This window comes from Vicia villosa, linkage group LG1 (assembly GCF_029867415.1).
Source record: "Vicia villosa cultivar HV-30 ecotype Madison, WI linkage group LG1, Vvil1.0, whole genome shotgun sequence".
Lineage (NCBI taxonomy): Eukaryota > Viridiplantae > Streptophyta > Magnoliopsida > Fabales > Fabaceae > Vicia > Vicia villosa.
The window spans coordinates 211,523,051-211,538,825 of NC_081180.1; the positions used below are offsets into that span (position 1 = coordinate 211,523,051).

The 15,775-nt window shown below is 37.6% G+C and overlaps 1 long non-coding RNA gene across 1 annotated transcript; it reads left to right on the plus strand.

Annotated features, from left to right (window-relative positions):
* The first annotated feature begins 13,076 nt into the window (after positions 1 to 13,076).
* Positions 13,077 to 15,477, plus strand: LOC131644845 (uncharacterized). Its single transcript, XR_009296727.1, has 3 exons — positions 13,077 to 13,548; positions 13,684 to 14,098; positions 15,136 to 15,477. It is a non-coding gene; the product is annotated as an uncharacterized LOC131644845 (long non-coding RNA).
* The last annotated feature ends 298 nt before the right edge of the window (positions 15,478 to 15,775 follow it).

Below are 15,775 nucleotides of genomic sequence, written 5' to 3' on the forward strand. Positions count from 1 at the left end.
GATGGCGAAAGCGTACATTAGGATTAGGACAGTAATCTAAAATCAATAGAGCGAAAGTTTGAGACGAGGATTTTTAATCAATTGAATTAGTAAAGATTTTTAATTAAAATTATGCAAAAGCCAATGGACCTTCGGATCACCTTAAGTTAAACGAAATACATACTGATATCTGTCTTTTATTATATTCTTAATTTTTCACTCACTTTCCCTTAAGAACAATCGAAATATTAGTAGCCCTAGCTTTACATAGTAACCTTAGATAACGGTAGATCGATTCATAGTCCCTGTGGATTCGATATCTTTTAAAACTACACGACACGACTGTGCACTTGCAGTTATCAGATTTATAGACACGTAAAGTTGCGATCACATCATGACATCATGACATCATAAGCATAACATGATTTAACTAACCCTTTCAAGGATCTTAGGAATTTAGGGCGCACAATCTCAGGTGCCCTTACCAAAGACTGAATCCCTATCAAGGGGCAAGAGGATTTATTTTTCTCTAGCCACATACCTTCCAATTCAGAGACTCGATACCTATCAAGGGGCAAGAGGATTTATTTTTCTCTAGCCATGTACCTTCAAATTCAGAAGTATCCTGAATCAGAGGCGATGACCCACTCGATATGGTGAGCTTGATTCTCAAAGAAGGACGTTCAACGACAAAAGTCAGAGTTCTTCAAACAAAGACGTGACCAAATCATTTTCTAATATTGCTAACTAAAATCCTAAAGATCCTTGAAAATATTGCATCCGCATTCATAACATCGCATCACAGGTTTCTTACAATAGGTCTCTCATCCTTCCTTGCTGTTTATTTCAGCATCATGAATCTCGAGCAATCAGTCAAAAATCTTCTGATCGAGAAGGAGAAGAATCAACATAAGCATCAAGGTGGTCAAGATAATCAGAGATCCAAGCTTAAGCGGTCATTTACTCCGTTACATATACCGCTGTCTCAAGTCCTCCAACAATTGCTCAATCAGAACTTGATAACTCTATTACCTCCATATTCATTTCCTACCAATCCACTCCTGGATATAAATACCATGCGAGATGTGCTTATCATTCGAATAGCCCTGGTCATGATACAGAAGATTGTTGGCAATTAAAGCACAAGATTCAAGACTTAATTGACGACAAGATCATCGACTTCAACTCACCTGAGAAGCCCTACGTGGCTAATGCTGTGCACGACCAGAAAGGTCGAGATAAAAGCAACCAACAGATTGGGGGAGTTCTGATCTCTATACCAGCATCACAACCACAACGTAAGCATAGCGCGCCTAAAAGACAATTCACAAAGATCAACATGACTTTGGCTGAAGCGTTGCAACAGATGCTGAAGAAAGGGCTAATTACTTTGAGGGATCCTCCTCGGAATCCTAACACTTTGTCTCATCAGTATAATCCTAATGCAAGATGTGCTTATCACTCCGACAGCATTGGACATGACACTAATGATTGCTGGCTATTGAAGAATAAGATCCAAGATTTAATCGACGACAAGACCATTGACTTCCACTCACCAGAGGAACCTCATATGGCTAATGTTGTATACAATCGGAAAGGTCGCAATGAACACAGCCAATCTGTGGGGACAATCCTAATCTCTACACAAGTTCCATAACAAGGACGCAAGTCAGGTGCACCTAAGCGTCAGTTCACAAAGATCAACATGTCACTGGCTCAGGCATTACAACATTTGTTGAAAGCAAACTTGATTACTGTGAGGGATCCTCATGTGAAGTCCAACACTTCCGCTCCTAGCTATAAGCCCAAAGCGAGGTGCGCATATCACTCCAATAGCCCTGGACATGATACGAATGATTGTTGGCCATTAAAGAACAAGATCCAAGATATGATCGATGCTGGTGAAATTGAATTCCCTCATCCCAAGAATCCTGTAGTGATCACTACTCCCAGGAATAACCACGACAAGACTGATTAATGTCTAAGTGGATGAACTTTTAATCATTAGCTTTACTTTTATTTACAATTTCTATTCTGTTTGTTTAAACATTCGACTTATGATAGACATTATCTGTTTTAATAATCATCATCAGTGCATTGCATATGTTTGTCTTGAATAAATCATTTCGCTATCACTCATTTTAAATTATGTCTTTACTTTGCATACGTTTTATGATATTCAACTCCTGCTAAGCTGTAAGCCTTTTAAGGGAGGATGACGAAAACGATACCGCAACCTCATACAGTATGCTTTTGAACGGACTATGTTGACGATGTACAGGCATTGTTTCAATTCCTATACAGTGGAGATATAAGGATGTTAATCCCTTATCAACCCCTTTGAGCCTAAGGCGTAGGAGTTTTCTTTCTTGAATAATTCAAAACCTTTGATCATAACCTGGGGCAGGGTAGTTACTCAGTTAACTCAATTATACTAGCTGTTATTTATACAAATAATGATGGGTTCTCGCAACCATTAAGTCAGGCAGTCAACATCTATCAAAAGAAAAAAGCTATTAAGTCAAAACCTATGAAGGAGACTTATACAAAACTGAAACATCCCGCTGACTGTAATCTCAAAATAAACAGTTCAGGCAAAAGTTAGGGATAACAAAGTCAAAAAAAAGAGGTCATTACAAATCCTCGACAAAAAGAAAAAAGAGTTACAAAAAGGGATGATTGCCTGTCCAAATAAACTCCCGTTGCTTTATCCGTCATCAAATGTCAATGTTACGACGTCAAGCTATGCTAAAGTTGAAACGCAAAGTTTGTTAGAACAAGATTTGTTCTTATCAATTATCTTAGTTTTGATGATAACAATAATATGAATTTTGCTTAAGATAATATGGTACTCTAATCCAATGCAATTTCCCTTTCAGGAAATATATAAAGAGTACGCATAATTCAGCGCTCAGAAGTTGTGTCTCAAATGGTTCAGCATGCAACATCAGAACATGGTCTGGCAAGACATCAGAAGATGGTCGAAGCAGAATCAGAACATGGGTCTATGAAAGCATCAGAAGAACATGAGATCAGAAGCACTGAAGATCAGAAGATGGTATCACGCTCAGAAGCACTTCAAGGTCAGAAGATCAGAAGATGCTATGCACCAAGCTGTTTGACTCTGATGATATTCAAACGTCGTATTCACAAACATCAGATCAGAAGGAAGTACAGGTGGCAGACTACGCTGACTGACAAAAGGAACGTTAAAAGCTACTAAAGGCTACGTCAGTAGACACAGCGTGAACAAGGCTCGAGGTAGTTGACAAAAGCGTATAACATTAAATGCAAAGCTGTACGGAACACGCAAAGCATTAAATGCACTCAACGGTCATCTTCTCAACGCCTATAAATATGAAGTTCTGATGAGAAGCAAGGTTAACGATTCTGCTCCAAAACAACTCAAATTAACTTGCTGAAACGCTATTCAATCAAAGCTCAGAATCTTCATCAAAGCTCACTACATTGCTGTTGTAATATCTTAGTGAGATTAAGCTTAAACGTTAAGAGAAATATCACAGTTGTGATTATCGCTTTTAAGAAGCATTTGTAAACTCTTGAATTGATTACATTAAGTTGTAAGGAACTAGAGTGATCGTGTGATCAGTATACTCTAGGAAGTCTTGGCAGTTGGCTGAGCAGTTTGTAACTAGAGTGATCAGGTTGATCAGAATACTCTAGAGAAAGTCTTAGGAGTGAACTAAGCCTAGAGTGATCGTGTTGATCAGTAGACTCTAGAGAAAGTCTTAGGAGTGAACTAAGCAGTTGTTCCTGGAGTGATCAGTGTGTGATCAGAAGACTCTGGAAGACTTAGTTGCGGACTAAGTGGAAAACCATTGTAATCCGTGCGATTAGTGGATTAAATCCTCAGTTGAGGTAAATCATCTCTGCGGGGGTGGACTGGAGTAGCTTCGTTAACAGCGAACCAGGATAAAAATAATTGTGCAATTTATTTTTATCGTCCAAGATTTAAAGTCACACTTATTCAATCCCCCCCCCCCCTTTCTAAGTGTTTTTCTATCCTTCAATTGGCATCAGAGCGCCGGTTCTAAGGTGCAAGCACTTAACCGTGTTTAGAAAAGATTCAGGAAGAGAAAAACGCTTCATTTAAAAGATGGTTGATGAAAGTGAAAAGTCTACACCTACACCTGCATCTACATCTGGCTCTGCTGAGCAATACAACGGTAACAATGGTTATACTAGACCGCCGGTGTTTGATGGTGAAAACTTTGAATACTGGAAAGATAAACTGGAAAGTTACTTTCTGGGTCTAGATGGTGATCTATGGGATCTTCTAATGGATGGTTACAAACATCCAGTAAATGCCAGTGGCGCAAAGCTGTCAAGGCAAGAAATGAATGATGATCAAAAGAAGCTTTTCAGGAATCATCATAAATGCAGAACTGTTTTGCTGAATGCTATCTCTCATGCTGAGTATGAGAAGATATCTAACAGGGAAACGGCCTATGACATATATGAGTCCTTGAAAATGACTCATGAAGGAAATGTTCAAGTCAAGGAGACAAAAGCTCTTGCCTTAATCCAGAAGTATGAAGCCTTCAAGATGGAGGATGATGAAGACATTGAAAAGATGTTTTCGAGATTTCAAACTCTGACTGCTGGATTGAGAGTTCTTGACAAAGGATACACCAAGGCTGATCATGTAAAGAAGATCATCAGAAGCTTACCCAGAAGATGGGGTCCTATGGTGACTGCATTCAAGATTGCAAAGAATCTGAATGAAGTTTCTCTGGAAGAGCTTATCAGCGCCTTGAGAAGTCATGAAATAGAGCTGGACGCAAATGAGCCTCAAAAGAAAGGTAAGTCTATTGCATTAAAATCTAATATCAAGAAATGCACTAACGCTTTTCAGGCTAGAGAAGAAGATCCTGAAGAATCAGAATCTGAAGAAGAAGATGAACTGTCCCTGATCTCCAGAAGGCTAAATCAACTCTGGAAGACCAAGCAAAGGAAGTTCAGAGGCTTCAGAAGTTCAAGGAAATTCGAACATGGAGAATCTTCTGATGACAGAAGATCTGACAAGAAGAAGGTCATGTGCTATGAATGCAATGAACCAGGACACTTCAGGAATGAATGTCCAAATCTTCAGAAGGAGAATCCCAAGAAGAAGTTTCATAAGAAGAAAGGTCTTATGGCAACCTGGGATGAGTCAGAAGATGATTCAGAAGATGAGCAGGCCAACTGTGCGCTGATGGCGACAGAAGATGACGGATCAGAATCTACATCAGAATCAGATTCTGAAGAGGTATTTTCTGAACTTACTAGAGATGAGTTAGTTTCCGGTCTAACTGAACTTCTGGAACTCAAGTCTCAGATTAGTCTCAAATACAAAAAGCTGAAAAAGCAATTTGAATTTGAAACAAAGAAGCTTGAGTTGGAGAATTCTGAATTAAAAGAAAAACTTTTAAAATTATCCAATAATGTTGGATCTACTTCTGATTCAGAAAAATCCACTCCCAGTCTAAACCATATTCTGAAAGAATATGATTTAAGTTTCAGGAAGTTCTTATCTAGAAGTATTGGCAGAAGTCAGCTAGCTTCTATGATATATGCTGTGTCTGGAAACAAAAGAGTCGGCATTGGTTTTGAGGGTGAAACCCCATACAAACTTGAACCTGTTGATGAAATGAAAATTACATACAAGCCATTGTATGATCAGTTCAAGTATGGCCACTCTCATGATATTAGGCACACTTCACATGCACAAAGTTTTCACATAACACACACTAAAAAGCATGTGACACAACCTAGGAAATATCATGAAACTCACATTAAGAATTATCATGCTGTTCCTCCTATTGCTTACAATGTCAAACCCAAGTTCAATCAGAACTTGAGAAAATCTAACAAGAAAGGACCCAAGAAAATGTGGGTACCTAAGGATAAGATTATTCCTATTGCAGATATCCTTGGCTGCAAGAAGGACAAAGCACAACATGTCATGGTACCTGGACTCTGGATGCTCGCGACACATGACAGGAAGAAGGTCTATGTTCCAAGACCTGGTGCTTAAGTCTGGAGGAGAAGTCAAGTTCGGAGGAGATCAGAAGGGCAAGATAATTGGCTCTGGAACTATAAAGTCTGGTAACTCTCCTTCCATTTCTAATGTACTTCTTGTAGAAGGTTTAACTCATAACCTCTTATCTATCAGTCAATTAAGTGACAATGGTTATGATATAATCTTTAATCAAGAGTCTTGCAAGGCTGTAAATCAGAAGGATGGCTCAATCCTATTTACAGGCAAGAGGAAGAACAACATTTATAAGACAGATCTGCAAGATCTTATGAGTCAGAAGGTGACTTGTCTTATGTCTGTTTCTGAAGAGCAGTGGGTCTGGCACAGGAGATTAGGTCATGCTAGTTTGAGAAAGATCTCTCAGATTAACAAACTGAATCTTGTCAGAGGACTCCCTAATCTGAAATTCAAATCAGATGCTCTTTGTGAAGCATGTCAGAAGGGCAAGTTCTCCAAACCTGCATTCAAGTCTAAGAATGTTGTTTCTACCTCAAGGCCATTAGAACTCTTGCACATTGATCTGTTTGGACCAGTCAAAACAGCATCTGTCAGAGGAAAGAAATATGGATTAGTCATCGTAGATGATTATAGTCGCTGGACATGGGTAAAATTCTTGAAACACAAGGATGAGACTCATTCAGTGTTCTTTGATTTCTGCATTCAGATTCAATCTGAAAAAGAGTGTAAAATCATAAAGGTCAGAAGTGATCATGGTGGTGAATTTGAGAACAGATCCTTTGAAGAGTTCTTCAAAGAAAATGGTATTGCCCATGATTTCTCTTGTCCTAGAACTCCACAGCAAAATGGGGTTGTAGAACGAAAGAATAGGACTCTGCAAGAAATGGCCAGAACCATGATCAATGAAACCAATATGGCTAAGCATTTCTGGGCAGAAGCAATAAACACTGCATGTTATATTCAGAATAGAATCTCTATCAGACCTATTCTAAATAAGACTCCCTATGAATTGTGGAAGAATAGAAAGCCCAACATTTCATATTTCCATCCTTTTGGATGTGTATGTTTTATTCTGAACACTAAAGATCATCTTGGTAAGTTTGATTCCAAAGCACAAAAATGTTTCCTTCTTGGATATTCTGAACGCTCAAAAGGCTACAGAGTATACAATACTGAAACATTGGTTGTAGAAGAATCAATCAATATCAGGTTTGATGATAAGCTTGGTTCTGAAAAACCAAAGCAGTTTGATAATTTTGCAGATTGTGATATTGACATATCAGAAGTTGTTGAGCCAAGAAGCAACGCATCAGAAGCAGAACCTCTCAGAAGCAAAGAATCGGAAGATCAAGTATCAGCTTCTCTGGAGGATCTAAGCATTTCTGAAGAGCCATCTGTCAGAAGATCATCCAGACTCATCTCTGGTCATTCAGAAGATGTCATTCTTGGAAAGAAGGATGATCCAATCAGAACAAGAGCATTCCTTAAGAACAATGCAGACTGTCAATTAGGTCTTGTATCTTTGATCGAGCCAACTTCTGTTGATCATGCTCTAGAAGATCCAGACTGGATAATTGCTATGCAAGAAGAACTAAATCAGTTTACAAGGAATGATGTTTGGGATCTTGTTCCTAGACCAGATGGATTCAATATAATTGGTACAAAATGGGTCTTCAGAAACAAGCTCAGTGAGAAAGGTGAAGTGGTAAGGAACAAAGCCAGACTGGTGGCTCAGGGTTATAGTCAGCAAGAAGGGATTGATTATACAGAAACCTTTGCACCAGTGGCCAGGTTAGAATCTATTCGTTTATTAATTTCTTTTGCCACTCAACATAACATCACTCTCTATCAAATGGATGTTAAGAGTGCCTTCTTAAATGGTTATATAGATGAAGAAGTTTATGTCCATCAACCTCCTGGTTTTGAAGACTCTATGTCTCCGAATCATGTGTTTAAACTAAAGAAATCATTATATGGATTGAAGCAAGCTCCCAGAGCTTGGTATGAACGCTTAAGTTCTTTCCTTCTGGATAATGGTTTCACTAGAGGAAAAGTGGACACTACTCTCTTTTGTAAAACCTTTGAAAAGGATATTTTAATTTGTCAAATATATGTGGATGATATTATTTTTGGAACATCTAATGCTACACTTGGAAAGGAGTTTGCTAAGTCTATGCAGGCTGAGTTTGAAATGAGCATGATGGGAGAACTCAAGTATTTCCTTGGAATACAAATAAATCAAACATCAGAAGGAACATATGTTCACCAAACCAAGTATGTGAAGGAACTTCTGAAGAAGTTTAATCTTCTGGACTGCAAAGAAGCCAAAACTCCTATGCATCCAACATGCATCCTAGGTAAGGATGAGGTAAGTAAGAAGGTAGATCAGAAGTTATACAGAGGTATGATTGGATCTCTTCTATATTTGACTGCTTCTAGACCTGACATTCTGTTCAGTGTTTGTTTGTGTGCTAGATTCCAATCAGATCCTAGAGAATCTCATTTAACTGCTGTTAAGAGAATTCTAAGGTATCTGAAAGGTACTACTAATGTTGGCTTAGTTTACAGAAAATCTAAAGAATACAACTTAGTAGGATTCTGCGATGCTGATTATGCTGGAGACAGAATTGAAAGAAAAAGTACTTCAGGAAGTTGCCAATTTCTTGGAAGTCACTTAATCTCCTGGTACAGCAAGAAGCAAGCAACCATTGCGCTATCAACAACAGAAGCAGAATATGTCGCAGCTGCTGGTTGTAGTACACAGATGCTCTGGATGAAGAGTCAGTTAGAAGATTATCAGATATTTGAGAGTAACATTCCTATATTCTGTGATAATACTTCTGCTATATGTTTATCTAAGAATCCTATTCTTCATTCAAAAGCTAAACATATTGAGATAAAACATCATTTCATAAGGGACTATGTTCAGAAGGGTGTTATATCTTTAAACTTTGTTGATACAGACCATCAATGGGCTGATATCTTTACAAAACCCCTGGCTGAAGATAGGTTTAAGTTCATTCTGAAGAACATCAGTATGGATTTATGCCCAGAATGAGAAGATGAGAAGTTCTCATGTATGAGTATCTTCTGAAATGAATGTGGAACATTTTCTTTTAATCAGAAGTTCTGATTGAATTCTTTTAGAAATTATGATTCGGTTATTACTAACGTTTCATTGTCTAAGTTGATTCAGAACCTCTTTTAAAGCAAAACAGCTGTTACGTTTTATCTCGGGATGGTAAACCTGTCGTTACTATTCATGGATAAGCGCGCGTGCAGTTGAAGGGACGCCGACCATAGGTAACTGTGCTAGTCACCTCATTTGTCTTTATTATCTCTCCTCACGTCTCGTAACATTAAATGCTAGTCATCATTCGTTTCATTTTATTTTCTTTTAAATACTCTTCAAAATGGTTTTTGTTTTCCTATCTCTTTGTTTTCCTCTTAAAGTTTTTTTTTTCTCTCTCTCTCTCTCTCTCGTTTTTCATTTCTTCTCTCAAAACCTAGCGTCTGTTGAAGCTCCATGACTCAAAGGTGACAGATCTCTGTGCATCTCGGGATGGCTCTTCTAATACCTCTCAAGTCAGATCCTTCTTTGATGTTGTTATCAACTTTCATCCAAAGACAGAAGACTTTCTTGAGTTGTGGGAAGATATGCTCAACGTCTATGTTGAGTTTCTTGACCGAATGTTGTATTTTTTAATTTTTGTAGTCATTTCCTCTTTGGAAATCCTTTTTTGTATTTGCTAGGAATGTTTCTCATCTTGTTAAACATAGGAACCTTTTGTAATATCTTTTGATTATCAATGAAAAAGTTTCTTTGTTTTACATTCCAGTAAATGTTTTTTTTGTCGTTTTATACATCTGAATCTTTTTAAATATTCTTTTTGATGATATGACAAAAAGGGGGAGAAGATAAATGATAAATGATTTGATTAAATCTATCAGTTGCTGGGTAAAGGCTCCCACACATTCACTAACAAGAACTGCAAGTTCTATATGGTTTAAGTGTTTTGCAGGTACAGAAAAGTGAAGTGAATCTTCAGAAGCAAACACTAGAAGCAAAACCATAAGAAGCGTTATTCTGTAAAAGGAATAAGCTCTTGGAAACTGAAGCAAGCTGAGTGCTGTCAAGCTTCAGAGATCAGAAGCAAGAAAGAAGAATGAATCAGAAGCACTGATAACAGAATTTGAATATCATTGTCTATCCTGTTCTGACAAAATTCTATTTGCTCTGATACATATAATGTTATGGCTCTGATACATTATTTGCTCTGACACATTATTTCAGCCTATATGGCTCTGATACATATAATGTGTTCAAACATACATTTTATGTTCTAACTCGTTCATGCAGACTTTTGTCGTTTAGTTTTTGTTCTGTAACATTTCAGGATGTAGAGATGCTCTGATGATGCTCTGGTACATTCAACAATGTTCTGATACAAATCTAGCATGAAGTGATGTTGATAGACATTCAAAGTTCTGAAGCTATCCGAGGGAAGCAGAAATCAGAAGATGTGAATGTTCTAAAAGATCCAGAAAACTCAAGTTCTGAAGCTGTCCTGAATGGAAGCAGAAATCAGAAGCTGTGAATGTTCTGAAGATCAAAGAAATTCAAGTTCTGAAGCTGTCCTGAATGGAAGCAGAAGTCAGAAGCTGTGAATGTTCTGAAGATCAAAGAAATTCAAGTTCTGAAGCTGTCCACGATGGAAGCAGGAATCAGAAGCTGTGAGTGTTCTAAGGATCTAAAGAAATTCAAGTTCTGAAGCTGTCCAATGGAAGCAGAAGTCAGAAGCTATGAATTCTCTGAAGGCAGAAGCTTATATGATCGTCTCTACCGAAATAATCAGGGAAGTCTTTTATTAAAGTTCTTCGAGTATTTATTTCAGGGGGAGATTATTTATCTCAGGGGGAGATTATTTATCTCAGGGGGAGACATATTCATATGCTTATGCTATAGCTGTGTAATTTGTCTTTTGCCGTCTACTCTTTCTGATCGCAAATTCATATCATTTATATATGTTTTTGTCATCATCAAAAAGGGGGAGATTGTTAGAACAAGATTTGTTCTTATCAATTATCTTAGTTTTGATGATAACAATAATATGAATTTTGCTTAAGATAATATGGTACTCTAATCCAATGCAATTTCCCTTTCAGGAAATATATAAAGAGTACGCATAATTCAGCGCTCAGAAGTTGTGTCCCAAATGGTTCAGCATGCAACATCAGAACATGGTCTGGCAAGACATCAGAAGATGGTCGAAGCAGAATCAGAACATGGGTCTATGAAAGCATCAGAAGAACATGAGATCAGAAGCACTGAAGATCAGAAGATGGTATCACGCTCAGAAGCACTTCAAGGTCAGAAGATCAGAAGATGCTATGCACCAAGCTGTTTGACTCTGATGATATTCAAACGTCGTATTCACAAACATCAGTGTCGCACGCTCGCGAAAATGAACAGAGTCGCCACCAATATATTTATCCCAAAGAGGGAAAGGAATATCAGAAAACCTAGAATAAGGATAAGAGAAGGTCTTGCGACCAGAGATAGGGTACGGGAGTCGGTTACGCGAGGGGAAGGTACTAGCACCCCTCACGCCCATCGTACTCGATGGTATCCACCTATGTTTGTTCTATTCTAAGGGTGTATAAATCTAAAGCTTAATTACTAAGGGAATGCATGCAAATGAAAGAAAAGAAACACGGGGAAAATAAGGTTTATAAATAGTTGTGCTCGCTTAGGCCCCGCGACCTAATGCCTACGTATCCTTTTCAGGAATCAGAGCGCCGTAGTTCGGCTCTTTAGTTTTTGTTTGTTTTTGTGTTTTTTAGTGGACGAAGTTACATTCGCACTCCGCTGCTCGACCTCTGGAGTCTTAAGCTGGGAATGGAGCGGAAATAACGTGTCCGATTAGGAGAAAGAATGCCCTGAAGGCAAGAGAAAGAATGCCTCGGAGGCAAGAGAGAGAAGAGAGAAAATTGGTTTGTGTTTTTTATGTAACTTCATGATGAACAAAACCCAATACAAGGTTCCGCACCACTTCGTTACTTTGATTTAGGTCTGAGCCTTTATTAGATGTTTTAGATGTTTTTGGTTGAGTGTTTTTTAAGGGATTTTAATCTGCGAGTTGAATCACATAGAATGTATGATGTCAAAGAAACAGATTAGGGAATGAATCCCACTCATTTCTCTGCATAATCGAGAAACAGATTAGGGAATGAATCCCACTCATTTCTCTATTGATTGAGAAACAGATTAGGGAATGAATCCCACTCATTTCTCTTTGTAGTGATCGAGAAACAGATTAGGGAATGGATCCCACTCATTTCTCTCCCACTAAGTGATTGAGAAACAGATTAGGGAATGAATCCCACTCATTTCTCTCCCACTTTTAGTGAAGTGTGATCCGCCTCTTCCTTTATTAAATGTTTTAAAGTTGAAAAGAAAAAGAGAAAGAGAACTAGCCTAAAATGAATAACTAGCCTAAATGTTATGATTATACCTAAGTGTTAGGATTTTAAGGGAAAAGACTAGGCCTAATATTATGAAGATTATAGGTCCTAAATCTTAAAGGAAACATACAAGTGAAGTCACAAAATTATAAGTCAAAAGAATCAATGTAAACAAATGATACAAAATAGTACAAAATGATTTAAAGATGACTTGAAATATAGTACAAAGCATGGAAGCAAAAGATGTAAAATATAGTACAAAAATCGAATTAAAATACTATTGTTTCTATGATTTTTATATGACAAAAACAAGAATTCTAATCAAGCAAAAGAATTACAATAATAGCCTAAACTAATATTTTTTGTGATCATTATATGTCAAGAATTGTGTTAAAAGTCTAAAAAGAAGATTACTAACTTTTATTGTGTTTTTATTACTTAACAAAAAGTCTAAAATTAACTAGTAAAATAAAGAGATGCAGGGGGGTGCAAACTAAATAAATGGGTGCAAATAGTAAAGGCGCTGGGCCCAGGGTGTGAACGGCAACGTTTCAGGCTCAGAGATTGATTGGTCCATTTTTATTATTATCATAATAATAATTAGAATAAAAAACAATTAAATGGATAAAAGAAAATAGAAGGGAATTAGGGTTACGAGTTAAGTCGCTTCAAATTCTGAAATGCTTTTCTCCCTTCTCGCGAACGAACGGCGGCGCCGGTGTCACCCTCTCCGGCGAGGTTCCTCTCTTCTTCTCCGTCGATCAAACCAACAGCGGCGACGATCCTCTCATTCAACCCCGATCGAAGCTTCTCCGTGTCGATTCACACTTCTTCCCTTCTAATTCTTCGTCTTTCCGCCTTGTTGTTGTCCGTTGGTGAAGATGTGACGCGCGATTTATGCAGAGAAGAGCTTGAAGATTTTTCTTGCGATCGTTGTCTACAACAGAGATAGTTGAATGTAATTTCCAAATGGACCAAGGTTCGGTTGAACAATGATAGAGTGATGATTGAAGGTCGATGTATCATGATGGAGGAAGATTCAAAGGACAGTATGTGGAAATCGTGAATTGAGAGGAGAATCAAGTTGAACATTGAAGTTTCAAGAGGTTAGTTGCAACATTCATTTTCTGTTACGATCTTCCCCTTTCTTTTCGTTTTCTGCCATGTTGTTACGTTGAGATTGATGACGAAGATGGAGATGGATGAAGTTTCTGAATCTTGTTATCGTTATTGTTCTGCAGATTTTTTGAAGAAGAACAGTGGATAGGTGATGATTGTTGTTGGTGCGTTGATGTTGTGGTAGAGATGAAGGTTGAAGATGATAGTTTGAGAAATTGAGGAGAATGGAAGATGATGATGAATGAGATTCAGAGTGAAGAAGATTGTGTGGAGAGTGAAGATTGAAGGTGGTTATGGAAGTGAAGGGCTGAAATGAGATGATTATGGTGGAGAGAGTGAGAAGAGAAGTGAAGAATGGAATGGTGGAGAGAAGAAGATGATGAATTGAGAAAATGGTGAAGAGGACTAACTGAAGTGTGGTGGTTCTGATTTTATAGAAGTTGAAGGAGGTTGGAGAGTTGGTTGTGGATGCATCTCAGCCTTTGATTGAAGCAGTTTGTTATACATTCGATGGAGAAGATTGAACCTGGTAGAGAGGTTAGTTATAAATTGTTTTTTCTGTTATGTTAGTTAGATGGTTGAGAATTAGTTACAAAGTTGGTTAGGGTGGTTAGTATATGTAACTGATTTCTGTTAGAGGTTATTAGATAAACAAAACAGTTAGTTGTTAGTTATATATATGTTTGGAAGTTGGTTGCTAGAAATAGATGGAAATTCTGTTAAGGGTTCAGATATATGGTTAGAGAATAGTTCAAAAACTGTTATAGGAAGATCAATTAAAAAAAACTGTTGGGACTGGTTATGTATATATGGGGTTTTTGAGGGTAACTGAAGTGGGTTAGTTTTCTGTTATAAGCTGTTAGAGATTCGGTTTGGTTCATGGTTTAGAGGTTGTTAGAAACTGTTAGGAATCTGAATGGTGGTTGATTTGTAGCATGGTGTTAATTAGAGACTACTGTTAGGTTAATTAAGAGGTTATGTCGAACATGGCTCGAAGGGTTTAATGGTGCACAGGGCTGGTTTGGAGATGTGGTTATAGATTGTTAGGATAGTAACTGTTTGGACTTTTCTTCTGTAATTTGCAGCAGCTGTTTGGAGTTAATGAAACTGTTAGGAGGTTTGAGAGTTGGTTAGGAGTTAGGGAATCCTGTTAGAGTTGAAGTGTGTGTGTATTGGATTGGAACTGTGTTGGTTTATTCTGAAACTGGTTTTTTTGATATATGATGTGGCTTTTGTTAGGCTTTTTGTTATGCTGAATGTATGTGGCCCGATTTTGATGGGTTTCGGACTGAGGTTTGAATTGGTTATCGGAATTGAAAATTGGTTAAAGTTAGATAGTTGGGAAATGAGAAGCTAGTTTGTAATTTCTGTTAACTGTTAAAAACTGGAAGTGGATAGAAATGGATTAGGGATCAAGTTTGAAATGTACAGGGCTGAATGGTATATGACTATGATTTTGCATTTAGTTTGTATTGTTTGGATTTTCTTGATGATAGATAGGTTCGAGACATGAAGATTGCAGTCAGTTATAATTAGAATAAATTCTGATATGGCAGCATTGGTATTTTTTTCAGGTAGCAGCAGAATTGTCGCAAGGATGCGCCGCTTGGGAATAATGTGGTGAAGACGGCAAGCTTGAATGAGGAGGCTTGGAGTTGATGTTTGCACATGAAGGACTTGTAAGAGCGTAGGCGACATTGAGGCGACTTGTATCTAGACCGTGACATGAAGTTCAACAACATAATATCTCTCATGTTTAGATTTCTGTTTGTAATGTGACAACATGACATTTGGACTCTTGGATAAATATATATTTTGTAAAGGATTTTCTTTTTTTCAATTCATGTTGTAATAGCCTTTGAACAAGAATAATGAACATGTAATATATTGGATGTTGAATGGACTTGGAGTCAAGATGATTGCCTCAATTTTTTCTTTTAATGCCTTGCCTTCCAAAACGGAATGGATCCTCATAGACTTTGAATGAACTTGTATTGACGTCATTGAATTCAGAATTGAAGCACTCTTTATATGATTACGCAATGCGTATGCATAGAACCACAAACTCGAACTATGTTGAGAGCTTATCGGATACTCCAAGAAAAGCATATGAACCTTTTTTCCTTTTTCTAGCAAACTAGAGTTAACTCTTGATGAATGAACATGCTTTCCATGATGCTTAAATAACCTCGTACATGCCATTTTCTCTAGTTC